General features: G+C 46.8%; 15 non-coding genes and 32 pseudogenes across 15 annotated transcripts; all 47 read left to right on the top strand.

Annotated features, from left to right (window-relative positions):
- Positions 1-674: 674 nt before the first annotated feature.
- LOC148262353 (5S ribosomal RNA) lies at positions 675-793 on the top strand (annotated as a pseudogene).
- A 202-nt stretch (positions 794-995) lies between these two features.
- Positions 996-1,114, top strand: LOC148262352 (5S ribosomal RNA). Its single transcript, XR_015820460.1, has one exon. It is a non-coding gene; the product is annotated as a 5S ribosomal RNA (ribosomal RNA).
- Positions 1,115-2,268: 1,154 nt separating this feature from the next.
- LOC148262351 (5S ribosomal RNA) lies at positions 2,269-2,387 on the top strand (annotated as a pseudogene).
- A 562-nt stretch (positions 2,388-2,949) lies between these two features.
- On the top strand, positions 2,950-3,068 carry LOC148262350 (5S ribosomal RNA; annotated as a pseudogene).
- A 201-nt stretch (positions 3,069-3,269) lies between these two features.
- On the top strand, positions 3,270-3,388 carry LOC148262349 (5S ribosomal RNA; annotated as a pseudogene).
- A 1,200-nt stretch (positions 3,389-4,588) lies between these two features.
- Positions 4,589-4,707, top strand: LOC148262348 (5S ribosomal RNA; annotated as a pseudogene).
- A 204-nt stretch (positions 4,708-4,911) lies between these two features.
- LOC148262347 (5S ribosomal RNA) lies at positions 4,912-5,030 on the top strand (annotated as a pseudogene).
- A 1,240-nt stretch (positions 5,031-6,270) lies between these two features.
- Positions 6,271-6,389, top strand: LOC148262346 (5S ribosomal RNA; annotated as a pseudogene).
- Positions 6,390-6,592: 203 nt separating this feature from the next.
- On the top strand, positions 6,593-6,711 carry LOC148262345 (5S ribosomal RNA; annotated as a pseudogene).
- A 561-nt stretch (positions 6,712-7,272) lies between these two features.
- On the top strand, positions 7,273-7,391 carry LOC148262344 (5S ribosomal RNA; annotated as a pseudogene).
- Positions 7,392-7,600: 209 nt separating this feature from the next.
- LOC148262343 (5S ribosomal RNA) lies at positions 7,601-7,719 on the top strand. Its single transcript, XR_015819980.1, has one exon. It is a non-coding gene; the product is annotated as a 5S ribosomal RNA (ribosomal RNA).
- A 532-nt stretch (positions 7,720-8,251) lies between these two features.
- LOC148262342 (5S ribosomal RNA) lies at positions 8,252-8,370 on the top strand (annotated as a pseudogene).
- A 560-nt stretch (positions 8,371-8,930) lies between these two features.
- Positions 8,931-9,048, top strand: LOC148262341 (5S ribosomal RNA; annotated as a pseudogene).
- A 204-nt stretch (positions 9,049-9,252) lies between these two features.
- Positions 9,253-9,371, top strand: LOC148262340 (5S ribosomal RNA; annotated as a pseudogene).
- A 209-nt stretch (positions 9,372-9,580) lies between these two features.
- Positions 9,581-9,699, top strand: LOC148262339 (5S ribosomal RNA; annotated as a pseudogene).
- A 562-nt stretch (positions 9,700-10,261) lies between these two features.
- On the top strand, positions 10,262-10,380 carry LOC148262338 (5S ribosomal RNA; annotated as a pseudogene).
- A 559-nt stretch (positions 10,381-10,939) lies between these two features.
- Positions 10,940-11,058, top strand: LOC148262337 (5S ribosomal RNA; annotated as a pseudogene).
- Positions 11,059-11,619: 561 nt separating this feature from the next.
- On the top strand, positions 11,620-11,738 carry LOC148262336 (5S ribosomal RNA; annotated as a pseudogene).
- Positions 11,739-11,943: 205 nt separating this feature from the next.
- On the top strand, positions 11,944-12,062 carry LOC148262335 (5S ribosomal RNA; annotated as a pseudogene).
- A 235-nt stretch (positions 12,063-12,297) lies between these two features.
- Positions 12,298-12,416, top strand: LOC148262334 (5S ribosomal RNA). The gene has a single exon (XR_015819884.1). It is a non-coding gene; the product is annotated as a 5S ribosomal RNA (ribosomal RNA).
- A 411-nt stretch (positions 12,417-12,827) lies between these two features.
- LOC148262333 (5S ribosomal RNA) lies at positions 12,828-12,945 on the top strand (annotated as a pseudogene).
- Positions 12,946-13,149: 204 nt separating this feature from the next.
- Positions 13,150-13,268, top strand: LOC148262332 (5S ribosomal RNA; annotated as a pseudogene).
- Positions 13,269-13,825: 557 nt separating this feature from the next.
- On the top strand, positions 13,826-13,944 carry LOC148262331 (5S ribosomal RNA). Its single transcript, XR_015820287.1, has one exon. It is a non-coding gene; the product is annotated as a 5S ribosomal RNA (ribosomal RNA).
- Positions 13,945-14,149: 205 nt separating this feature from the next.
- On the top strand, positions 14,150-14,268 carry LOC148262330 (5S ribosomal RNA; annotated as a pseudogene).
- Positions 14,269-14,823: 555 nt separating this feature from the next.
- LOC148262329 (5S ribosomal RNA) lies at positions 14,824-14,942 on the top strand. The gene has a single exon (XR_015820796.1). It is a non-coding gene; the product is annotated as a 5S ribosomal RNA (ribosomal RNA).
- Positions 14,943-15,148: 206 nt separating this feature from the next.
- On the top strand, positions 15,149-15,267 carry LOC148262328 (5S ribosomal RNA; annotated as a pseudogene).
- A 202-nt stretch (positions 15,268-15,469) lies between these two features.
- Positions 15,470-15,588, top strand: LOC148262327 (5S ribosomal RNA; annotated as a pseudogene).
- A 206-nt stretch (positions 15,589-15,794) lies between these two features.
- LOC148262326 (5S ribosomal RNA) lies at positions 15,795-15,913 on the top strand (annotated as a pseudogene).
- Positions 15,914-16,112: 199 nt separating this feature from the next.
- On the top strand, positions 16,113-16,231 carry LOC148262325 (5S ribosomal RNA). Its single transcript, XR_015821090.1, has one exon. It is a non-coding gene; the product is annotated as a 5S ribosomal RNA (ribosomal RNA).
- Positions 16,232-16,437: 206 nt separating this feature from the next.
- Positions 16,438-16,556, top strand: LOC148262324 (5S ribosomal RNA; annotated as a pseudogene).
- Positions 16,557-16,755: 199 nt separating this feature from the next.
- Positions 16,756-16,874, top strand: LOC148262323 (5S ribosomal RNA). The gene has a single exon (XR_015819923.1). It is a non-coding gene; the product is annotated as a 5S ribosomal RNA (ribosomal RNA).
- A 206-nt stretch (positions 16,875-17,080) lies between these two features.
- On the top strand, positions 17,081-17,199 carry LOC148262322 (5S ribosomal RNA; annotated as a pseudogene).
- A 199-nt stretch (positions 17,200-17,398) lies between these two features.
- Positions 17,399-17,517, top strand: LOC148262321 (5S ribosomal RNA). Its single transcript, XR_015820794.1, has one exon. It is a non-coding gene; the product is annotated as a 5S ribosomal RNA (ribosomal RNA).
- Positions 17,518-17,723: 206 nt separating this feature from the next.
- LOC148262320 (5S ribosomal RNA) lies at positions 17,724-17,842 on the top strand (annotated as a pseudogene).
- Positions 17,843-18,041: 199 nt separating this feature from the next.
- Positions 18,042-18,160, top strand: LOC148262319 (5S ribosomal RNA). The gene has a single exon (XR_015819658.1). It is a non-coding gene; the product is annotated as a 5S ribosomal RNA (ribosomal RNA).
- A 521-nt stretch (positions 18,161-18,681) lies between these two features.
- Positions 18,682-18,800, top strand: LOC148262318 (5S ribosomal RNA). The gene has a single exon (XR_015819646.1). It is a non-coding gene; the product is annotated as a 5S ribosomal RNA (ribosomal RNA).
- A 206-nt stretch (positions 18,801-19,006) lies between these two features.
- Positions 19,007-19,125, top strand: LOC148262317 (5S ribosomal RNA; annotated as a pseudogene).
- Positions 19,126-19,325: 200 nt separating this feature from the next.
- LOC148262316 (5S ribosomal RNA) lies at positions 19,326-19,444 on the top strand. Its single transcript, XR_015820213.1, has one exon. It is a non-coding gene; the product is annotated as a 5S ribosomal RNA (ribosomal RNA).
- Positions 19,445-19,650: 206 nt separating this feature from the next.
- Positions 19,651-19,769, top strand: LOC148262315 (5S ribosomal RNA; annotated as a pseudogene).
- Positions 19,770-19,967: 198 nt separating this feature from the next.
- Positions 19,968-20,086, top strand: LOC148262314 (5S ribosomal RNA). The gene has a single exon (XR_015819967.1). It is a non-coding gene; the product is annotated as a 5S ribosomal RNA (ribosomal RNA).
- Positions 20,087-20,294: 208 nt separating this feature from the next.
- On the top strand, positions 20,295-20,413 carry LOC148262313 (5S ribosomal RNA; annotated as a pseudogene).
- Positions 20,414-20,619: 206 nt separating this feature from the next.
- LOC148262312 (5S ribosomal RNA) lies at positions 20,620-20,738 on the top strand (annotated as a pseudogene).
- A 199-nt stretch (positions 20,739-20,937) lies between these two features.
- On the top strand, positions 20,938-21,056 carry LOC148262311 (5S ribosomal RNA). The gene has a single exon (XR_015820793.1). It is a non-coding gene; the product is annotated as a 5S ribosomal RNA (ribosomal RNA).
- A 205-nt stretch (positions 21,057-21,261) lies between these two features.
- Positions 21,262-21,380, top strand: LOC148262310 (5S ribosomal RNA; annotated as a pseudogene).
- A 202-nt stretch (positions 21,381-21,582) lies between these two features.
- Positions 21,583-21,701, top strand: LOC148262309 (5S ribosomal RNA). Its single transcript, XR_015820064.1, has one exon. It is a non-coding gene; the product is annotated as a 5S ribosomal RNA (ribosomal RNA).
- Positions 21,702-21,907: 206 nt separating this feature from the next.
- LOC148262308 (5S ribosomal RNA) lies at positions 21,908-22,026 on the top strand (annotated as a pseudogene).
- Positions 22,027-22,174: 148 nt separating this feature from the next.
- On the top strand, positions 22,175-22,293 carry LOC148262307 (5S ribosomal RNA). The gene has a single exon (XR_015820241.1). It is a non-coding gene; the product is annotated as a 5S ribosomal RNA (ribosomal RNA).
- The last annotated feature ends 778 nt before the right edge of the window (positions 22,294-23,071 follow it).

Here is a 23,071-nt window from a genome sequence, read left to right as displayed (position 1 = left end):
GAGTGTATGTATTTGGAGCGCAAAATTAAACAAGTGGCATCATACCAGCACTGATGCACTGGATCCCATCAGAACTAGGATGGGTGACCTCTTGGGAAGTCCTCGTATCGCAACAATTTTTTTTAGATGGGTCGTTCGACGTTACGCGCGACTGGAACTATGGTCCGCTGGTTTATACTCAAATGTGAGTCAAGAATCAGGGGCATTTTAATCGATATTAGAACGAGAAGGAGAGGTGCAGTGTGAACGCACAAGGAAACAATTGATGGGAGGGGGAGGGAAGGAGAAAAAGTGTATGTATTTGTAGCGCAGAATGAAACAGGTGCTATCATACCAGCACTAATGCGACGGATTCTATCAGAACTCCGTAGGTAAGGGTGCTTGGGCGAGAGTAGTACTAGCATGGGTTACCTCCTGTGAAGTCCTTATATTTCACCCATTTTCTTGCGAAGTCTTCGTGTTGTACCAATTTTTTTGTAGATGATTCTTTCGACGTTACGCGCGACTTGAATTATGGTTCTCAGGTTTATTCGCAAATGTGAGTCACGACGCTGTAGCATTTTACTTGATATTAGAACGAGAACAGGAGGGGTAGCGCGCACGCACAAGGAAACAAATGATGGGAGGGGGAAGAAAAGAGAAGGAGTGTATGTATTTGCAGTGCGAAACTAAACAGGTGCGATCATACCAGCACTAAAGCCCCGGATCCCATCAGAACTCCGCAGTTAAGTGTGCTTGGGCGAGATTAGTACTCGGATGGTTGACCTCCTGGGAAGTCCTCGTGTCGCACAAATTTTTTTTCAGACTGGTCGTTCGATGTTTCGCGCGTCTGGAATTAGGGTCCGCTGGTTTATACGCAAATGTGAGTCAAGAAGCAGGAACATTTTAATCGATATTAGAACGAGAATGAGAGGTGAAGTGTGAACGCACAAGGAAACAAATGACGGGAGGGGGAAGAAAGGAGGAGTGTATGTATTTGCAGCGCGAAATTAAAGAGGTGCGATCATAGCAGCACTAAAGCCCCGGATCCCATCAGAACTCCGCAGTTAAGTGTGCTTGGGCGAGAGTAGTACTCGGATGGGTGACCACCTGGGAAGCTCTCGTGTTGCACCAATTTTTTTTCGGATGGGTTGTTCGACGTTACGCGCGAATGGAATTATAAACCGCTGGTTCACTTGCAAAGGTGAGTCACGGTGCCGGAGCATATTACTTGATATTAGAACGAGAAAGAGAGATGCAGAGTGCACGCACAAGGAAACAAATGACGGGAGGGTGGATGGGAGGAGAAAGAGTGTATGTATTTGCAGTGCAGAATGAAACATGAGGGATCATACCAGCACTAATGCAACGGATTCTATCAGAACTCCGCAGTTAAGGGTGCTTGGGCGAGAAAAGTACTCGGATGGGTGACCTCATGCGAAGTCCTTATATTTAACCTATTTTCTTGGGAGGTCCTCGTGTTGCACCCATCTTTTTGCAGATGATTCTTTCGACGTTACGCGTGACTTGATTTATGGTCCGCAGGTTTATTCGCAAATGTGAGTCACGGCGCCGTGGCATTTTACTTGATATTAGAACGAGTACGGGAGGTGCAGTGCGCACGCACAAGGAAACAAATGACGGGAGGAGGAGGAAAAGAGAAGGAGTGTATGTATTTGAAGCGCAAAATTAAACTAGTGGCATCATACCAACACTAATGCACATGATCCCATCAGAACTCTGCAGTTAAGCGTGCTTGGGCGAGAGTAGTACTCGGATGGATGACCTCTTGTGAAGTCCTAGTATCGCAATAATTTTTTTTCAAATGGGTCATTCGACGTTACGCGCGACTGGAACTATAGTCCGCTGGTTTATACGCAAATGTGAGTCAAGAATCAGGGGCATTTTAATCGATATTAGAACGAGAATGAGAGGTGTAGTGTGAACGCACAAGGAAACAAATGACTGGAGGGGGAAGAAAGGAGGAGTGTATGTATTTGCAACGCGAAATTAAAGAGGTGCGATCATAGCAGCACTAAAGCCCCGGATGGGTGACCACCTGGGAAGCCCTCGTGTTGCACCTATTTTTTTTCGGATGGGTTGTTCGACGTTACACGCGAATGGAATTATAAACTGCTGGTTCATTTGCAAAGGTGAGTCACGGTGCCGGGGCATATTACTTTCTATTAGAACGAGAAAGAGAGATGCAGAGTGCACGCACAAGGAAACAAATGACGGGAGGGGGAAGAAAGGTGAAGGAGTTTATGTATTTACAGCGCGAAATTAAACAGGTGCGATCATACCAACACTAATGCACCGGATCCCATCAGAACTCCGCAGTCAAGTGTGCTTGGGCGAGAGTAGTACTCAAATGGGTGACCTCCTGGGAAGTCCTCGTGTCGCATTAATTTTTTTTTCAGACGGGTCGGTTGACGTTACGCGCGACTAGAACTAGGGTCCACTTGTTTATACTCAAATGTGAGTCAAGAAACAGGGGCATTTTAATCGATATTAAAACGAAAAGGAGAGATGCAGAGTGCACGCACAAGGAAACAAATGACGGGAGGGGGGTTGGAGGGAGAAAAAGTGTATGTATTTGCAGCGCAGAATGAAACATGAGCAATCATACCAGCACCAATGCAACGGATTCTATCAGAACTCCGCAAGTTAAGGGTGCTAGGGCGAGAGTAGCACTAGGATGGGTGACCTCCTGCGAAGTCCTTATATTTCACCCATTTTCTTAGGAAGTCCTCGTGTTGCACCCATTTTTTTGCAGATGATTCTTTCGACGATACGCGCGACTTGAATTATGGTCCTCAGGTTTATTCACAAATGTGAGTCATGGCACCTTAGCATTTTACTTGATATTAGAACGAGCACGGGAGGTGCAGTGCGCACGCACAAGGAAACAAATGACGGGAGGGGAAAGAAAGGAGAAGGTGTTTATGTATTTGCAGCGCGGAATTAAACGGGTGCGATCATACCAGCACTAATGCGCCGGATCCCATCAGAACTCCGCAGTTAAGTGTGCTTGGGCGAGAGTAGTACTCGGATTGGTGACCTCCTAGGAAGTCCTCGTGTCGCACCAATTTTTTTTCAGACGGGTCGTTCGACGTTACGCGCGTCTAGAACTAGGGTCCGCTGGTTTATACGCAAATGTGAGTCAAGAAGTAGGGGCATTTTAATCGAGATTAGAACGAGAAGGAGAGATGGAGTGTAAACGCACAAGGAAACAAATGACGGAGGGGGAAGAAAGGAGGAGTGTATGTATTTGCAGCGCAAAATTAAACAGGTGCGATCATACCAGCACTAAAGCCCCGGATCCCATCAGAACTCCGCAGTTAGGTGTGCTTGGGCGAGAGTAGTAATCGGATGGGTGACCACTTGGGAAGCCCTCGTGTTGCACCTTTTTTTTCTCGGATGGGTTGTTCGATGTTACGCGCGAATGGAATTATAAACCGCTGGTTCATTTGCAAAGGTGAGTCACGGTGCCGGGGCATATTACTTGATATTAGAACGAGAAAGAGAGATGTAGAGTGCACGCACAAGGAAACAAATAACGGGAGGGGGGATAGGAGGAGAAAGAGTGTATGTATTTGCACTGCAGAATGAAACATGAGGGATCATACTAGCACTAATGCAACGGATTCTATCAGAACTCCGCAGTTAAGGGTACTTGGGCGAGAAAAGTACTCGGATGGGTGACTTCCTGCGAATTCCTTATATTTCACCCATTTTCTTGGGGTCCTCGTGTTGCACCCATCTTTTTGCAGATGATTCTTTTGACGTTATGCGCGACTTGATTTATGGTCCGCATGTTTATTCGCAAATGTGAGTCACGGCGTCGTGGCATTTTACTTGATATTAGAACGAGTACGGGAGGTGCAGTGCGCACTCACAAGTAAACAAATTACGGGAGGAGGAAGAAAAGGGAAGGAGTGTATGTATTTGAAGCGCAAAATTAAACAAGTGGCATCATACCAGCACTAATGCACTGGATCCCATCAGAACTCTGCAGTTAAGCGTGCTTGGGCGAGATTAGTACTCGGATGGTTCATCAGAATTCTTTTGACGTTACGCGCGACTTGATTTATGGTCCGCAGGTTTATTCGCAAATGTGAGTCACGGCGTCGTGGCATTTTACTTGATATTAGAACGAGTACGGGAGGTGCAGAGTGCACACACAAGGAAACAAGTGACGGGAGGGGGGATGGAGGGAGAAAAAGTGTATGTATTTGCAGCGCAGAATGAAACATGAGCAATCATACCAGCACCAATGCAACGGATTCTTTCAGAACTCCGCAAGTTAAGGGTGCTTGGACGAGAGTAGCACTAGGATGGGTGACCTCCTGCGAAGTCCTTATATTTCACCCATTTTCTTAGGAAGTCCTCGTGTTGCACCCATTTTTTTGCAGATGATTCTTTCGACGATACGCGCGACTTGAATTATGGTCCTCAGGTTTATTCGCAAATGTGAGTCACAACACCGTAGCATTTTAGTTGATATTAGAACGAGCACGGGCGGTGCAGTGCGCACCCACAAGGAAACAAATGACGGGAGGGGAAAGAAAGGAGAAGGAGTTTATGTATTTGCAGCGCGGAATTAAACGGGTGCGATCATACCAGCACTAATGCGCCGGATCCCATCAGAACTTTGCAGTTAAGTGTGCTTGGGCGAGAGTAGTACTCGGATGGGTGACCTCCTGGAAAGTCCTCGTGTCGCACTAATTTTTTTTCAGACGGATCGTTCGACGTTACGCGAGTCTGGAACTAGGGTCCGCTGGTTTATACGCAAATGTGAGTCAAGAAGCAGGGGCATTTTAATCGATATTAGAACGAGAAGTAGAGATGAAGTGTGAACGCACAAGGAAACAAATGACGGAGGGGGAAGAAAGGAGAAGGAGTGTATGTATTTGCAGCGCGGAATTAAACAGGTGCGATCATACCAGCACTAAAGCCTCGGATCCCATCAGAACTCCGCAGTTAGGTGTTCTTGGGCGAGAGTAGTACTCGGATGGGTGACCACTTGGCAAGCCCTCGTGTTGCACCTTTTTTTTCTCTGATGGGTTGTTCGACGTTACGCGCGATTGGAATTATAAATCGCTGGTTCATTTGCAAAGGTGAGTCACGGTGCCGGGGCATATTACTTGATATTATAACGAGAAAGAGAGGTGCAGAGTCCATGCACAGGGAATCAAATGACGGGTTAGGGGATGGGAGGAGAAAGAGTGTATGTATTTGCAGTGCAGAATGATACATGAGGGATCATGCCAGCATTAATGCAACGGATTCTACCAGAACTCTGCAGTTAAGGGTGCTTGGGCGAGAAAAGTACTCGGATGGGTGACCTCCTGCGAATTCCTTATATTTCACCCATTTTCTTGGGAGGTCCTCGTGTTGCACCCATCTTTTTGCAGATGATTCTTTTGACGTTACGCGCGACTTGATTTATGGTCCGCAGGTTTATTCGCAAATGTGAGTCACGGCGCCGTGGCATTTTACTTTATATTAGAACGAGTACGGGAGGTGCAGTGCGCACGCACAAGGAAACAAATAACGGGAGGAGGAAGAAAAGAGAAGGAGTGTATGTATTTGAAGCGCAAAATTAAACAAGTGGCATCATACCAGCACTAATGTACTGATCCCATCAGAACTCAGCAGTTAAGGGTGCTTTGGCGAAAGTAGTACAATGATGGGTTACCTCCTGGGAAGTTCTCGTGTTGCACCCATTTTTTTTTTTCAGATGTGCCGGTCGACGTTATGCGCGACTTTAATTATGGTCCGCAGATTTATTCGCAAATGTGAGTCACGGTGCCGTGCCATTTTACTTGATATTTGAACGAGAACGAGAGGTGCAGTGCGCACGCACAAGGAAACAAATGACGGGAGGGGAAAGAAAGGAGATGGAGTTTATGTATTTGCAGCGCGAAATTAAACTGGTGCGATCATACCAGCACTAATGCAACGGATTCTATCAGAACTACGTATGTAAGGGTGCTTGGGCGAGAGTAGTACTAGCATGGGTTATCTCCTGCGAAGTCCTTATATTTCACCCATCTTCTTGTGAAGTCCTCGTGTTGTACTCATTTTTTTGCAGATGATTCTTTCGACGTTACGCGCGACTTGAATTATGGTCCTCAAGTTTATTCGCAAATGTGAGTCACGGCGCTGTAGCTATTTATTTGATATTAGAACGAGAACAGGAGGTACAGTGTGTACGCACAAGGAAACAAATGACGGGAGGGGGAAGAAAGGGGAATGAATTTATGTATTTGCAGCGCAAAATTAAGCAGGTGCGATAATACCAGCACTAATGCACCGGATCCCATCAGAACTCCGCAGTGAAGTGTGCTTGGGCGACATTAGTACTCGGATGGGTGACCTCCTGGGAAGTCCTCGTGTCGCACCAATTTTTTTTCAGACAGGTCGTTCGACGTTACGCGCGTTGGAACTAGGGTCCGCTGGTTTATACGCAAATATGAGTCAAGAAGTAGGGGCATTTTAATCGATATTAGAACGAGAATGAGAGGTGAAGTGTGAACGCACAAGGAAACAAATGACGGGAGGGGAAAAAATGAGAAGGAGTGTATGTATTTGCAGCACGAAATTAAACAGGTGCGATCATACCAGCACTAAAGCTCCGGATCCCATCAGAACCTCGCAATTAAGTGTGCTTGGGCGAGAGTAGAACTCGGATGGGTCACCACCTGGGAAGCCCTCATGTTGCACCTATTTTTTTTTCGGATGGGTTGTTCGACGTTACGCGCGAATGGAATTATAAACCGCTAGTTCATTTGCAAAGGTGAGTCACGGTGCCGGGGCATATTACTTGATATTAGAAAGAGAAAGAGAGATGCAGAGTGCACGCACAAGGAAACAAATGACGGGAGGGGGGTTGGAAGGAGAAAGAGTGTATGTATTTGCAGTGCAGAATGAAACATGAGGGATCATACCAGCACAAATGCAACGGATTCTATCAGAACTCCGCAGTTAAGGGTACTTGGGCGAGAAAAGTACTCGGATGGGTGACCTCATGCGAAGTCCTTATATTTCACCCATTTTCTTAGGAAGTCCTTGTGTTGCACCCATTTTTTTGCAGATGATTCTTTCGACGATACGCGCGACTTGAATTATGGTCCTCAGGTTTATTCGCAAATGTGAGTCACGGCACCGTAGCATTTTACTTTATATTAGAAGGAGCACGGGAGGTGCAGTGCGCACGCACAAGGAAAAAAATGACGGGAGGGGGAAGAAAGGGGAATGAGTTTATGTATTTGCAGCGCAAAATTAAACAGGTGCGATCATACCAGCACGAATGCACCGGATCCCATCAGAACTCCGCAGTTAAGTGTGCTTTGGTGAAAGTAGTACAATTATGAGTTACCCCGTGGGAAGTTCTCGTGTTGCACCCATTTTCTTTTTTTCAGATGTGTCGTTCAACGTTACGCACGACTTTAATTATGGTCCGCAGATTTATTCGCAAATGTGAGTCACGGCGCCGTGGCATTGTACTTGATATTTGAACGAGAACGAGAGGTGCAGTGCGCACGCACAAGGAAAAAAATGACGGGAGGGGGAAGAAAGGAGAATGAGTTTATGTATTTGCAGCGCGAAATTAAACAGGTGCGATCATACCAGCAATAATACACCGGATCCCATCAGAACTCCGCAGTTAAATGTGCTTGGGCGAGAGTAGTACTCGGATGGGTGACCTCCTGGGAAGTCCTCGTGTCGCACTAATTTTTTTTCCAGACGGGTGGTTCGATGTTACGCGCTACTGGAACTAGGGTCCACTGGTTTATACGCAAATGTGAGTCAAGAAGCAGGGGCATTTTAATCGATATTAGTACGAGAAGGAGAGATGCAGAGTGCACGCACAAGGAAACAAATGATGGGAGGGGGGATGGAGGGAGAAAAAGTGTATGTATTTGTAGCACAGAATGAAACATGAGCAATCATACCAGCACCAATGCAACAGATTCTATCAAAACTCCACAAGTTAAGGGTGCTTAGGCGATAGTAGCACTAGGATGGGTGACCTCCTGCGAAGTCCTTATATTTCACCCATTTTTTTGCAGATAATTCTTTCGACGATACGCACGACTTGAATTATGGTCCTCAGGTTTATTCGCAAATGTGAATCACGGCACCATAGCATTTTACTTGATATTAGAACGAGCACGGTAGGTGCAGTGCGCACGCACAAGGAAACAAATGACGGGAGGGGGAAGAAAGGAGAAGGAGTTTATGTATTTGCAGCGCGGAATTAAACGGGTGCGATCATACCAACACTAATGCACCGGATCCCATCAGAACTCCACAGTTAAGTGTGCTTGGGCGAGAGTAGTACTCGGATGGGTGACCTCCTGCGAAGTCCTCGTGTCGCACCAATTTTTTTTCAAATGAGTCGTTCGACGTTACGCGCGACTGGAACTAGGTTCCGCTGGTTTATACGCAAATGTGAGTCAAGAAGCAGGGGCATTTTAATCGATATTAGAACGAGAAGGAGCGGTGCAGTGTGAACGCACAAGGAAACAATTGATGGGAGGGGGAGGGAAGAAGAAGGAGTGTATGTATTTTCAGCACGAAATGAAACAGGTGCGATGATACCAGCACTAATGCAACGGATTCTATCAGAACTCCGTAGGTAAGGGTGCTTGGGCGAGAGTAGTACTAGCATGGGTTACCTCCTGCGAAGTCCTTATATTTCACCCATTTTCTTGTGAAGTTCTCGTGTTGCACCCATTTTTTTGCAGATGATTCTTTCGACGTTACGCGCGACTTGAATTTTGGTCCTCAGGTTTATTCGCAAATGTGAGTCAGGTCGCCGTGGCATTTTACTTTATATTAGAACGAGTACGGGAGGTGCAGTGCGCACGCACAAGGAAACAAATGACGGGAGGAGGCAGAAAAGAGAAGGAGTGTAAGTATTTGAAGCGCAAAATTAAACAAGTGGCATCATATCAGCACTGATGCACTGGATCCCATCAGAACTCTGCAGCTAAGTTTGCTTGGGCGAGAGTAGTACTCGGATGGATGACCTCTTGGGAAGTCCTCGTATCGCAACAATTTTTTTTCAGATGGGTCGTTCGACGTTACGCGCGACTGGAACTATGGTCCGCTGGTTTATACGCAAATGTGAGTCAAGAATCAGGGGCATTTTAATCGATATTAGAACGAGAAGGAGAGGTGCAGTGTGAACGCACAAGGAAACAAATGATGGGAGGGGGGGAGGGAAGAAGGAGTGTATGTATTTTCAGCACGAAATTAAACAGGTGCGGTCACACCAGCACAAATGCACTAGATCCCATCAGAACTCCGCAGTTAAGTGTGCTTTGGCGAAAGTAGTACAATGATGGGTTACCTCCTGGGAAGTTCTCGTGCTGCACCCCTTTTCTTTTTTTCAGATGTGCCGTTCGACGTTACGCGCGACTGTAATTATAGTCCGCAGATTTATTCGCAAATGTGAGTCATGACATCGTGGCATTTTACTTGATATTTGAACGAGAATGAGAGGTGCAGTGCGCACGCACAAGGAAACAAATGACAGGAGGGGGAAGAAAGGAGAAGGAGTTTATGTTTTTGCAGCGCGAAATTAAACAGGTGCGATCATACCAGCACTAATGCACCGGATCCCATCAAAACTCCGCAGTTAAGTGTGCTTGGGCGAGAGTAGTACTCGGATGGTTGACCTCTTGGGAAGTCCTCGTGTCGCACTAATTTTCTTTTCAGACGGGTTGTTCGACGTTACGCGCGATTGGGACTAGGGTCCACCTGTTTATACGCAAATGTGAGTCAAGAAGCAGGGGCATCTTAATCGATATTAGAAAGAGATGGAGAGATGCAGAGTGCACGCACAAGGAAATAAATGATGGGAGGGGGGATGGAGGGAGAAAAAGTGTATGTATTTGCAGCGCAGAATGAAACATGAGCAATCATACCAGCACCGATGCAACGGATTCTGTCAGAACTCCGCATGTTAAGGGTGTTTGGGCGAGAGTAGCACTAGGATGGGTGACCTCCTGCGAAGTCCTTATATTTCACCAATTTTCTTAGGAAGTCCTCGTGTTGCACCCATTTTTTTGCAGATGATTCTTTCGACGTTACGCACGACTTGAATTATGGTCCTCAGGTTTATTCGCAAATGTGAGTCACGGCACCATAGCATTTTACTTGATATTAGAACGAGCACGGGAGGTGCAGTGCGCACGCACAAGGTAACAAATGACGGGAGGGGGAAGAAAGGAGAAGGAGTTTATGTATTTGCAGCGCAAAATTAAACGGGTGCGATCATACCAGCACTAATGCACCGGATCCCATCAGAACTCCGCAGTTAAGTGTGCTTAAGCGAGTGTAGTACTCGGATGGGTGACCTCCTGGGAAGTCCTTGTGTCGCAACAATTTATTTTCAGACGGATCGTTCGACGTTACGCGCGACTGGAACTGGGGTCCGCTGGTTTATACGCAAATGTGAGTCAAGAAGCAGGGGCATTTTAATCTATATTAGAACGAGAAGGAGAGGTGCAGTGTGAACGCACAAGGAAACAATTGATGGGAGGGGGAGGGAAGGAGAAGGAGTGTATGTATTTTCAGCACGAAATGAAACAGGTGCGATCATACCAACACTAATGCAACGGATTCTATCAGAACTCCGTAGGTAAGGGTGCTTGGGCGAGAGTAGTACTAGCATGGGTTACCTCCTGCGAAGTCCTTATATTTCACCCATTTTCTTGTGAAGTCCTCGTGTTGCACCCACTTTTTTGCAGATGATTCTTTCGACGTTACGCGCGACTTGAATTATGGTCCTCAGGTTTATTCGCAAATGTGAGTCACGGCGTTGTAGCATTTTACTTGATATTAGAACGAGAACAGGAGGTGCAGTGCGCATGCACAAAGAAACAAATGATGGGAGGGGGAAGAAAGGGGAATGAGTTTATGTATTTGCAGCCCGAAATTAAACAGGTGCGATCATACCAGCAGTAATGCACCAGATCCAATCAGAACTCCGCAGTGAAGTGTGCTTGGGCGAGATTAGTACTCGAATGGGTGACCTCTTGGGATGTCCTCGTGTCCCACCAATTTTTTTTCAGACGGGTCGTTCGACGTTACGCGCGTCTGGAACTAGGGTCCGCTGGTTTATACGCAAATGTGAGTCAAGAAGCAGGGGCATTTTAATCGATATTAGAACGAGAGGGAGAGATGCAGAGTGCACGCAGAAGGAAACAAATGACGGGAGGGGGGATGGAGGGAGAAAAAGTGTATGTATTTGCAGCGCAGAATGAAACATGAGCAATCATACCAGCACCAATGCAACGGATTCTATAAGAACTCCGCAAGTTAAGGGTGCTTGGGCGAGAGTAGCACTAGGATGGGTGACCTCCTGCGAAGTCCTTATATTTCACCCATTTTCTTAGGAAGTCGTCGTGTTCCACCCATTTTTTTGCAGATGATTCTTTCGACGATATGCGCGACTTGAATTTTGGTCCTCAGTTTTATTCGCAAATGTGAGTCACGGCACCAAAGCATTTTACTTGATATTAGAACGAGCATGGGAGGTGCAGTGCGCACGCACAAGGAAACAAATGACGGGAGGGGGAAGAAAGGAGAAGGAATATATGTATTCGTAGCGCAAAATTAAACGGGTGCGATCATACCAGCATCAATGCACCGGATCCCATCAGAACTCCGCAGTTAAATGTGCTTGGGAGAGAGTAGTACTCGGATGGGTGACCTCCTGGGAAGTCCTCGTGTCGTACCAATTTATTTTCAGACGGGTCGTTCGACGTTACGCGCGACTGGAACTAGGGTCTGCTGGTTTATACGCAAATGTGAGTCAAGAAGCAGGGGCATTTTAATCGATATTAGAACGAGAAGGAGAGGTGCAGTGTGAACGCACAAGGAAACAATTGATGGGAGGGGGAGGGAAGGAGAAGGAGTGTATGTATTTTCAGCACGAAATGAAACAGGTGAGATCATACCAGCACTAACGCAACAGATTCTATCAGAACTCTGTAGGTAAGGGTGCTTGGGCGAGAGTAGTACTAGCATGGGTTACCTCCTGCGAAGTCCTTATATTTCACCCATTTTCTCGTGAAGTCCTTGTGTTGCACCCATTTTTTTGCAGATGATTCTTTCGACGTTACGCGCGACTTGAATTATGGTCCTCAGGTTTATTCGCAAAAGTGAGTCACGGCGCTGTAGCATTTTACTTGATACTAGAACGAGAACGGGAGGTGCAGTGCGCACGCACAAGGTAACAAATGACGGGAGGGGGAAGAAAGGAGAAGGAGTTTATGTATTTGCAGCGCAGAATTAAACGGGTGCGATCATACCAGCACTAATGCACCGGATCCCATCAGAACTCCGCAGTTAAGTGTGCTTGGGCGAGATTAGTACTCGGATGGGTGACCTCCTGGAAAGTCCTCGTGTCGCACCAATTTTTTTTCAGACGGGTCGTTCGACGTTACGGGAGTCTGGAACTAGGGTCCGCTGGTTTATACGCAAATGTGAGTCAAGAAGCAGGGGCATTTTAATCGATATTAGAACGAGAAGGAGAGATGAAGTGTGAACGCACAAGGAAACAAATGATGGAGGGGGAAGAAAGGAGAAGGAGTGTATGTATTTCCAACGCAGAATTAAACAGGTGCGATCATACCAGCACTAAAGCCCCGGATCCTATCAGAACTCCGCAGTTAGGTGTGCTTGGGCAAGATTAGTCACGGCGCCGTGGCATTTTACTCGATATTAGAACGAGTAGGGGAGGTGCAGTGCGCACGCACAAGGAAACAAATGACGAGAGGAGGAAGAAAAGAGAAGGAGTGTATGTATTTGAAGCGCAAAATTAAACAAGTGGCATCATACCAGCACTAATGCACTCGATCCCATCAGAACTCTGCAGTTAAGGGTGCTTGGGCGAGAGTAGTACTTGGATGGGTGACCTCTTGGGAAGTCCACGTATCGTAATAATTTTTTTTCAGATGGGTCGTTCGACGTTACGCGCGACTGGAACTATGGTCCTCTGGTTTATACGCAAATGTGAGTCAAGAATCAGGGGCATTTTAATCAATATTCGAACGAGAAGGAGAGGTGCAGTGTGAACGCACAAGGAAACAAATGATTGGAGGGGGGGAGGGAAGAAGGAGTGTATGTATTTTCAGCACGAAATTAAACAGGTGCGGTCACACCAACACTAATGCACCGGATCCCATCAGAACTCCGCAGTTAAGTGTGCTTTGGCGAAAGTAGTACAATGATGGGTTACCTCCTGGGATGTTCTCGTGTTGCACCCTTTTTTTTTTTTCAGATGTGCCGTTCGACGTTACGCGCGACTTTAATTATGGTCCGCAGATTTATTCGCAAATGTGAGTCACGGCGCCGTGGCATTTTACTTGATATTTGAACGAGAGGTGCAGTGTGCACGCACAAGGAAACAAATGACGGGAGGGGGAAGAAAGGAGATGGAGTTTATGTATTTGCAGCGCGAAATTAAACTGGTGCGATCATACCAGCACTAATGCAACGGATTCTATCAGAACTACGTGTGTAAGGGTGCTTGGGCGAGAGTAGTACTAGCATGGGTTACCTCCTACGAAGTCCTTATATTTCACCCATTTTCTTGTGAAGTCCTCGTGTTGCACCCATTTTTTTTGCAGATGATTCTTTCGACGTTACGCACGACTTGAATTATGGTCCTCAGGTTTATTCGCAAATGTGAGTCACGGCGTTGTAGCTATTTACTTGATATTAGAACGAGAACGGGAGGTGCAGTGCGCACGCACAAGGAAACAAATGACGGGAGGGGGAAGAAAGGGGAATGAATTTATGTATTTGCAGCGTGTAATTAAACAGGTGCGATCATACCAGCACTAATGCACCGGATCCCATCAGAACTCCGCAGTGAAGTGTGCTTGGGCGAGATTAGTACTCGAATGGGTGACCTCCTGGGAAGTCCTCGCGTCGCACCAATTTTTTTTCAGACAGGTCGTTCGATGTTACGCGCGTCTGGAACTAGGGTCCGCTGGTTTATACGCATATGTGGGTCAAGAAGCAGGGGCATTCTAATCGATATTAGAACGAGAATGAGAGGTGAAGTGTGAACGCACAAGGAAACAAATGACGGGAGGGGGAAGAAATGAGAAGGAGTGTATGTATTTGCAGCCCGAAATTAAACAGGTGCGATCATACCAGCACTAAAGCTCCGGATCCCATCAGAACTCCGCAGTTAAGTGTTCTTGGGCGAGAGTAGTACTCGGATGGGTCACCACCTGGGAAGCCCTCGTGTTACACCTATTTTTTTTTTCGGATGGGTTCTTCGACGTTACGCGCGAATGGAATTATAAATCACTGGTTCATTTGCAAAGGTGAGTCACGGTGCCGGGGCATATTACTTGATATTAGAACGAGAAAGAGAGATGCAGAATGCACGCACAAGGAAACAAATGACGGGAGGGGGGTTGGAAGGAGAAAGAGTGTATGTATTTGCAGTGCAGAATGAAACATGAGGGCTCATACCAGCACTAATGCAACGGATTCTATCAGAACTCCGTAGGTAAGGGTGCTTAGGCGAGAGTAGTACTAGCATGGGTTACCTCCTGCGAAGTCCTTATATTTCACCCATTTTCTTGTGAAGTCCTCGTTTTGCACCCATTTTCTTTTTTTCAGTTGTGCCGTTCGAAGTTACGCGCGACTTTAATTAGGGTCCGCAGATTTATTCGCAATGTGAGTCATGGCGCCGTGGCATTGTACTTGATATTTGAACGAGAACAAGAGGACGCACTTGGAAACAAATGACGGGAGGGGGAAGGAAGGAGATAGAATTTATGTATTTGCAGCGCGAAATTAAACAGGTGCGATCATACCAGCACTAATGCACCGGATCCCATCAGAACTCCGCAGTTAAGTGTGCTTGGGCGAGAGTAGTACTCGGATGGGTGACCTCCTGGGAAGTCCTCGTGTCGCACTAATTTTTTTTTCAGACGGGTCGTTCGACGTTACGCGCGACTGGAACTAGGGTCCACTGGTTTATACGCAAATGTGAGTGAAGAAGCAAGGGCATTTTGATCGATATTCGAACGAGAAGGATGGATGCAGAGTGCACGCACAAGGGAACAAATGACGGGAGGAGGAAGAAAGGGGAATGAGTTTATGTGTTTGCAGCGCAAAATTTAACAGGTGCGATCATACCAGCACAAATGCACCGGATCCCATCAGAACCCCGCAGTTAAGTGTGCTTTGGTGAATGTAGTACAATGATGGGTTACCTCGTGGGAAGTTCTCGTGTTGCACCCATTTTCTTTTTTTTTCAGACGTGCCGTTCGACGTTACGCGCGACTTTAATTATGGTCCGCAGATTTATTCGCAAATGTGAGTCACGGCGCCGTGGCATTGTACTTGATATTTGAACGAGAACAAGAGGACGCACTTGGAAACAAATGACGGGAGGGGGAAGGAAGGAGATAGAATTTATATATTTGCAGCGCGAAAATGAAACAGGTGCGATCATACCAGCACTAATGCTCTGGATCCAATCAGAACTACGCAGTTAAGTGTGCTTGGGCGAGAGTAGTACTCGGATGGGTGACCTCCTGGGAAGTCCTCGTGTCGCACTAATTTTTTTTTCAGACGGGTCGTTCGACGTTACGCGCGACTGGAACTAGGGTCCACTGGTTTATACGCAAATGTGAGTCAAGAAGCAAGGGCATTTTGATCGATATTCGAACGAGAAGGATGGATGCAGAGTGCACGCACAAGGGAACAAATGACGGGAGGAGGAAGAAAGGGGAATGAGTTTATGTGTTTGCAGCGCAAAATTTAACAGGTGCGATCATACCAGCACAAATGCACCGGATCCCATCAGAACCCCGCAGTTAAGTGTGCTTTGGTGAATGTAGTACAATGATGGGTTACCTCGTGGGACGTTCTCGTGTTGCACCCATTTTCTTTTTTTCAGATGTGCCGTTCGACGTTACGCGCGACTTTAATCATGGTCCGCAGATTTATTCGCAAATGTGAGTCACGGCGCCGTGGCATTGTACTTGATATTTGAACGAGAACGAGAGGACGCACTTGGAAACAAATGACGGGAGGGGGAAGGAAGGTGATAGAATTTATGTATTTGCAGCGCGAAATTAAACAGGTGCGATCATACCAGCACTAATGCACCGGATCCCATCAGAACTCCGCAGTCAAGTGTGCTTGGGCGAGAGTAGTACTCGGATGGGTGACCTCCTGGGAAGTCCTCGTGTCGCACTAATTTTTTTTTCAGACGGGTCGTTCGACGTTACGCGCGACTGGAACTAGGGTCCACTGGTTTATACGCAAATGTGAGTCAAGAAGCAAGGGCATTTTGATCGATATTAGAACGAGAAGGATGGATGCAGAGTGCACGCACAAGGGAACAAATGACGGGAGGAGGAAGAAAGGGGAATGAGTTTATGTATTTGCAGCACAAAATTTAACAGGTGCGATCATACCAGCACAAATGCACCGGATCCCATCAGAACCCCGCAGTTAAGTGTGCTTTGGTGAAAGTAGTACAATGATGGGTTACCTCGTGGAAAGTTCTCGTGTTGCACCCATTTTCTTTTTTTCAGATGTGCCGTTCGACGTTACGCGCGACTTTAATTATGGTCCGCAGATTTATTCGCAAATGTGAGTCACGGCGCCGTGGCATTGTACTTGATATTTGAACGAGGACGAGAGGACGCACTTGGAAACAAATGACGGGAGGGGGAAGGAAGGAGATAGAATTTATGTATTTGCAGCGCGAAATTAAGCAGGTGCGATCATACCAGCACTAATGCACCGGATCCCATCAGAACTCCGCAGTTAAGTGTACTTGGGCGAGAGTAGTACTCGGATGGGTGACCTCTTGGGAAGTCCTCGTGTCGCACTAATTTTTTTTTCAGACGGGTCGTTCGACGTTACGCGCGACTGGAACTAGGGTCCACTGGTTTATACGCAAATGTGAGTCAAGAAGCAAGGGCATTTTGATCGATATTAGAACGAGAATGATGGATGCAGAGTGCACGCACAAGGGAACAAATGACGGGAGGAGGAAGAAAGGGGAATGAGTTTATGTATTTGCAGCGCAAAATTTAACAGGTGCGATCATACCAGCACAAATGCACCGGATCCCATCAGAACCCCGCAGTTAAGTGTGCTTTGGTGAAAGTAGTACAATGATGGGTTACCTCGTGGGAAGTTCTCGTTTTGCAACCATTTTCTTTTTTTCAGATGTGCCGTTCGACGTTACGCGCGACTTTAATTATGGTCCGCAGATTTATTCGCAAATGTGAGTCACGGCGCCGTGGCATTGTACTTGATATTTGAACGAGAACGAGAGGACGCACTTGGAAACAAATGACGGGAGGGGGAAGGAAGGAGATAGAATTTTTGTATTTGCAGCGCGAAATTAAACAGGTGCGATCATACCAGCACTAATGCACCGGATCCCATCAGAACTCCGCAGTTAAGTGTGCTTGGGCGAGAGTAGTACTCGGATGGGTGACCTCCTGGGAAGTCCTCGTGTCGCACTAATTTTTTTTTCAGACGGGTCGTTCGACGTTACGCGCGACTGGAACTAGGGTCCACTGGTTTATACGCAAATGTGAGTCAAGAAGCAAGGGCATTTTGATCGATATTAGAACGAGAAGGATGGATGCAGAGTGCACGCACAAGGGAACAAATGACGGGAGGAGGAAGAAAGGGGAATGAGTTTATGTATTTGCAGCGCAAAATTTAACAGGTGCGATCATGCCAGCACAAATGCACCGGATCCCATCAGAACCCCGCAGTTAAGTGTGCTTTGGTGAAAGTAGTACAATGATGGGTTACCTCGTGGGAAGTTCTCGTGTTGCACCCATTTTCTTTTTTTCAGAGGTGCCGTTCGACGTTACGCGCGACTTTAATTATGGTCCGCAGATTTATTCGCAAATGTGAGTCACGGCGCCGTTGCATTGTACTTGATATTTGAACGAGAACGAGAGGACGCACTTGGAAACAAATGACGGGAGGGGGAACGAAGGAGATAGAATTTATGTATTTGCAGCACAAAAATAAACAGGTGCGATCATACCAGCACTAATGCACCGGATCCCATCAGAACTCCGCAGTTAAGTGCGCTTGGGCGAGAGTAGTACTCGGATGGGTGACCTCCTGGGAAGTCCTCGTGTCGCACTAATTTTTTTTTCAGACGGGTCGTTCGACGTTACGCGCGACTGGAACTAGGGTCCACTGGTTTATACGCAAATGTGAGTCAAGAAGCAAGGGCATTTTCATCGATATTAGAACGAGAAGGATGGATGCAGAGTGCACGCACAAGGGAACAAATGACGGGAGGATGAAGAAAGGGGAATGAGTTTATGTATTTGCAGCGCAAAATTTAACATGTGCGATCATACCAGCACAAATGCACCGGATCCCATCAGAACCCCGCAGTTAAGTGTGCTTTGGTGAAAGTAGTACAATGATGGGTTACCTCGTGGGTTCTCGTGTTGCACCCATTTTCTTTTTTTCAGATGTGCCGTTCGACGTTACGCGCGACTTTAATTATGGTCCGCAGATTTATTCGCAAATGTGAGTCACGGCGCCGTGGCATTGTACTTGATATTTGAACGAGAACGAGAGGACGCACTTGGAAACAAATGACGGGAGGGGGAAGGAAGGAGATAGAATTTTTGTATTTGCAGCGCAAAATTAAACAGGTGCGATCATACCAGCACTAATGCACCGGATCCCATCCGAACTCCGCAGTTAAGTGTGCTTGGGCGAGAGTAGTACTCGGATGGGTGACCTCCTGGGAAGTCCTCGTGTCGCACTAATTTTTTTTTCAGACGGGTCGTTCGACGTTACGCGCGACTGGAACTAGGGTCCACTGGTTTATACGCAAATGTGAGTCAAGAAGCAAGGGCATTTTGATCGATATTAGAACGAGAAGGATGGATGCAGAGTGCACGCACAAGGGAACAAATGACGGGAGGAGGAAGAAAGGGGAATGAGTTTATGTATTTGCAGCGCAAAATTTAACAGGTGCGATCATACCAGCACAAATGCACCGGATCCCATCAGAACCCCGCAGTTAAGTGTGCTTTGGTGAAAGTAGTACAATGATGGGTTACCTCGTGGGAAGTTCTCGTGTTGCACCCATTTTCTTTTTTTTCAGATGTGCCGTTCGACGTTACGCGCGACTTTAATTATGGTCCGCAGATTTATTCGCAAATGTGAGTCACGGCGCCGTGGCATTGTACTTGATATTTGAACGAGAACGAGAGGACGCACTTGGAAACAAATGACGGGAGGGGGAAGGAAGGAGATAGAATTTATGTATTTGCAGCGCGAAATTAAACACGTGCGATCATACCAGCACTAATGCACCGGATCCCATCAGAACTCCGTAGATAAGTGTGCTTGGGCGAGAGTAGTACTCGGATGGGTGACCTCCTGGGAAGTCCTCGTGTCGCACTAATTTTTTTTTCAGACGGGTCGTTCGACGTTACGCGCGACTGGAACTAGGGTCCACTGGTTTATACGCAAATGTGAGTCAAGAAGCAAGGGCATTTTGATCGATATTAGAACGAGAAGGATGGATGCAGAGTGCACGCACAAGGGAACAAATGACGGGAGGAGGAAGAAAGGGGAATGAGTTTATGTATTTGCAGCGCAAAATTTAACAGGTGCGATCATACCAGCACAAATGCACCGGATCCCATCAGAACCCCGCAGTTAAGTGTGCTTTGGTGAAAGTAGTACAATGATGGGTTACCTCGTGGGAAGTTCTCGTGTTGCACCCATTTTTTTTTTTTCAGATGTGCCGTTCGACGTTACGCGCGACTTTAATTATGGTCCGCAGATTTATTCGCAAATGTGAGTCACGGCGCCGTGGCATTGTACTTGATATTTGAACGTGCAGTGCGCACGCACTTGGAAACAAATTACGGGAGGGGGAAGGAAGGAGATAGAATTTATGTATTTGCAGCGCGAAATTAAACAGGTGCGATCATACCAGCACTAATGCACCGGATCCCATCAGAACTCCGCAGTTAAGTGTGCTTGGGCGAGAGTAGTACTTGGATGGGTGACCTCCTGGGAAGTCCTCGTGTCGCACTAATTTTTTTTTTTCAGACGGGTCGTTCGACGTTACGCGCGACTGGAACTAGGGTCCACTGGTTTATACGCAAATGTGAGTCAAGAAGCAAGGGCATTTTGATCGATATTAGAACGAGAATGATGGATGCAGAGTGCACGCACAAGGGAACAAATGACGGGAGGAGGAAGAAAGGGGAATGAGTTTATGTATTTGCAGCGCAAATTTTAACAGGTGCGATCATACCAGCACAAATGCACCGGATCCCATCAGAACCCCGCAGTTAAGTGTGCTTTGGTGAAAGTAGTACAATGATGGGTGACCTCCTGGGAAGTCCTCGTGTCGCACTAATTTTTTTTTCAGACGGGTCGTTCGACGTTACGCGCGACTGGAACTAGGGTCCACTGGTTTATACGCAAATGTGAGTCAAGAAGCAAGGGCATTTTGATCGATATTAGAACGAGAATGATGGATGCAGAGTGCACGCACAAGGGAACAAATGACGGGAGGAGGAAGAAAGGGGAATGAGTTTATGTATTTGCAGCGCAAAATTTAACAGGTGCGATCATACCAGCACAAATGCACCGGATCCCATCAGAACCCCGCAGTTAAGTGTGCTTTGGTGAAAGTAGTACAATGATGGGTTACCTCGTGGGAAGTTCTCGTGTTGCACCCATTTTCTTTTTTTCAGATGTGCCGTTCGACGTTACGCGCGACTTTAATTATGGTCCGCAGATTTATTCGCAAATGTGAGTCACGGCGCCGTGGCATTGTACTTGATATTTGAACGAGAACGAGAGGACGCACTTGGAAACAAATGACGGGAGGGGGAAGGAAGGAGATAGAATTTTTGTATTTGCAGCGCAAAATTAAACAGGTGCGATCATACCAGCACTAATGCACCGGATCCCATCAGAACTCCGCAGTTAAGTGTGCTTGGGCGAGAGTAGTACTCGGATGGGTGACCTCCTGGGAAGTCCTCGTGTCGCACTAATTTTTTTTCAGACGGGTCGTTCGACGTTACGCGCGACTGTAAATAGGGTCCACTGGTTTATACGCAAATGTGAGTCAAGAAGCAAGGGCATTTTGATCGATATTAGAACGAGAAGGATGGATGCAGAGTGCACGCACAAGGGAACAAATGACGGGAGGAGGAAGAAAGGGGAATGAGTTTATGTATTTGCAGCGCAAAATTTAACAAGTGCGATCATACCAGCACAAATGCACCGGATCCCATCAAAACCCCGCAGTTAAGTGTGCTTTGGTGAAAGTAGTACAATGATGGGTTACCTCGTGGGAAGTTCTCGTGTTGCACCCATTTTCTTTTTTTCAGATGTGCCGTTCGACGTTACGCGCGACTTTAATTATGGTCCGCAGATTTATTATTCGCAAATGTGAGTCACGGCGCCGTTGCATTGTACTTGATATTTGAACGAGAACGAGAGGACGCACTTGGAAACAAATGACGGGAGGGGGAAGGAAGGAGATAGAATTTATGTATTTGCAGCGCGAAATTAAACAGGTGCGATCATACCAGCACTAATGCACCGGATCCCATCAGAACTCCGCAGTTAAGTGTGCTTGGGCGAGAGTAGTACTCGGATGGGTGACCTACTGGGAAGTCTTCGTGTCGCACTAATTTTTTTTTCAGACGGGTCGTTCGACGTTACGCGCGACTGGAACTAGGGTCCACTGGTTTATACGCAAATGTGAGTCAAGAAGCAAGGGCATTTTGATCGATATTAGAACGAGAAGGATGGATGCAGAGTGCACGCACAAGGGAACAAATGACGGGAGGAGGAAGAAAGGGGAATGAGTTTATGTATTTGCAGCGCAAAATTTAACAGGTGCGATCATACCAGCACAAATGCACCGGATCCCATCAGAACCCCGCAGTTAAGTGTGCTTTGGTGAAAGTAGTACAATGATGGGTTACCTCGTGGGAAGTTCTCGTGTTGCACCCATTATTCGCAAATGTGAGTTACGGCACCGTAGTATTTTACTTGATATTGGAACGAGAATGAGAGGTGAAGTGTGAACGCACAAGGAAACAAATGACGGGAGGGGGAAGAAAGGAGAAGGAGTGTATGTATTTGCAGTGCGAATTTAAAGAGGTGTGATCATACCAGCACTAAAGCTCCAGATCCCATCAGAACTCCGCAGTTAAGTGTGCTTGGGTGAGGGTAGTACTCGGATGGGTGACCACCTGGGAAGCCCTCGTGTTGCACCTATTTTGTTTCGGATGGGTTGTTCGACGTTACGCGCGAATGAAATTATAAACCGCTGGTTTATTTGCAAAGGTGAGTCACGGTGTCGGGGCATATTACTTGATATTAGAACGAGAAAGAGAGATGCAGAGTGCACGCACAAGGAAATAAATGACGGGAGGGGGGATGGAAGGAGAAAGAGTGTATGTATTTGCAGTGCAGAATGAAACATGAGGGATCGTACCAGCACTAATGCAACAGATTCTATCAGAACTCCGCAGTTAAGGGTGCTTGGGCGAGAAAAGTACTCGGATGGGTGACCTCCTGCGAAGTCCTTATATTTCACCCATTTTCTTGGGAGGTCCTCGTGTTGCACCCATCTTTTTGCAGATGATTCTTTCGACGTTACGCGCGACTTGATTTATGGTCCGAATGTTTATTCGCAAATTTGAGTCACGGCGCCGTGGCATTTTACTTGATATTAGAACGAGTACGGGAGGTGCAGTGCGGACGCATAAGGAAACAAATGACGGGAGGATGAAGAAAAGAGAAGGAGTGTATGTATTTGAAGCGCAAAATTAAACAAGTGGTATCATACCAGCACTAATGCACTGGATCCCATCAGAACTCTGCAGTTAAGTGTGCTTGGGCGAGAGTAGTACGCGCGACTTGAATTATGGTCCTCAGGTTTATCCGCAAATGTGAGTCACGGCACCGAAGCATTTTACTTTATATTAGAAGGAGCAGGAGAGGTGCAGTGCGCACGCACAAGGAAACAAATGACGGGAGGGGGAAGAAAGGA

The sequence above is a fragment of the Carica papaya genome, chromosome 5 (assembly GCF_054855325.1).
Source record: "Carica papaya isolate Zhongbai chromosome 5, ASM5485532v1, whole genome shotgun sequence".
Lineage (NCBI taxonomy): Eukaryota > Viridiplantae > Streptophyta > Magnoliopsida > Brassicales > Caricaceae > Carica > Carica papaya.
This window is presented reverse-complemented; position numbering and strand designations above follow the sequence as displayed.